Source organism: Alligator sinensis, unplaced genomic scaffold (genome assembly GCF_000455745.1).
Source record: "Alligator sinensis unplaced genomic scaffold, ASM45574v1 scaffold135_1, whole genome shotgun sequence".
Classification (NCBI taxonomy): Eukaryota; Metazoa; Chordata; order Crocodylia; family Alligatoridae; genus Alligator; species Alligator sinensis.
In genome coordinates, this window is record NW_005842293.1 from 939,492 (window position 1) to 940,916 (window position 1,425).

Genomic DNA, 1,425 nt, shown 5'->3' on the forward strand with positions numbered 1-1,425 from the left:
CCCCCCCCCGATTCTGGGTTTTCATGACTCTTTCAGAGCCGGAAGTATCGTCACTTCCGCACACCTGCGTGGACCCCGCGTGCGAGTTATAACGGAGGAGCTGCAGGGAGGGGTCTGGGTTTGTGGTCTGACAACCAAAATGTCCAGGGGTTTTTTTTTTTTTTTCTTATGTAGAGGCCCCCTCGGACGGTGAGGTCCCAAAGTGTAGTTTAAGCCTCCGTCCAGCAGTTGGGAGGCAGAGGTTGCCACTTGCTCCCCGCCGGCCAGGCCCGGCCCCCGCAGCCACGGAGCGAGCCCCTGGCTTGACTGGCCCGCTGCGAGAAAACATCCCTTCGTGCGCCTCGAACCTGCCACGCCATTCTCTTATCGCTTCAAGCTTGCGACGCGATTCGCTTTATTGCTTGAACCTGTGACACGATTCGCTTCAACTTGCGATGCAATTCGCGTCACACCTGCAACACTATTTGCTTTATTTGCGTCAAACTTGTGACGCGATTCACTTCAACCTTGCAGCACGATTTGCCTCAAACCTGTGACGTGATTTGCTTTATTGCTTCAAAACCGCGATGTGATTCGCTTCAAACTTGAGGCACAATTTGCTTTATTGCTTCAAACGTGCGACGCGATTCGTTTCATATTGTGTGCCCCCTTCCTCCTGGGAAGGCGAGAGATTAGAGAATAATGAATCCCTACTGACACTTTCTGGGCCATTTAGTATTTTGTAGCCCCCTCATATGTCCTCTCTCAGGTGTCTCTTTTCTAAACGGAATAGGCCGGGCTTCTTTAGTCTGCTTTCCAGCATTTCCTTCCCCCCTGCCCCAGGGTTATTTCCCCAAGGGTTTCCCAAGCACAGAGGTTTCTTCATGAAGTGTTTCTGGCAAAGAGGAGTCTAACTAGAGGAGCTGAGTTTCACAGTTGTTAGGGGCTGGAAGGGACCTTAAAGATTGTTAGGTCCAGGCTGGATCCAGGTCCTCCCACTGTGGCAGGGTGGCCATCATAGAGGACCGTCCAGTTGTTCTCTGTCCTCTTGATACAAAACCGGATGCCTTTATGCCTTTCTTGAAGAGAAAAATAGAGGACATAAAGGCATCAGATTTCATATCAACAGAGGACAGAGTAGCAGAAAACTGGAATGTCCTCTATGATGGCCACCTTAGGCACTTGGGCTGCACTATTAACAGGTTTTTTTTTTAACTTTATTTTTAAAAGAGTGTTTAAAATAAACCATGGTCAAACCACAGAAAAAACGTTCAAGAAGCAGCATATTACAGTGATCCTGGGCATGTTCACCACTGGTGGATCACTGGCATTTCTAACTGGACCAGAGTACTGCCAGTGACTCGCCAGTGGTGAACATGCCCAGGATCACTGTAATATGCTGCTTCGTGAACGACCTTTTTCCATAATTGTTTTTTTTTGTTTTTT

General features: G+C 48.7%; 1 protein-coding gene across 1 annotated transcript in view; it reads left to right on the forward strand.

Moving 5' to 3' along the window:
• PRELID2 (PRELI domain containing 2) overlaps positions 1 to 1,425 on the forward strand; it is an 80,115-nt gene that overhangs the window by 28,717 nt on the left and 49,973 nt on the right. The gene's annotated exons all lie outside the window — the stretch shown is intronic.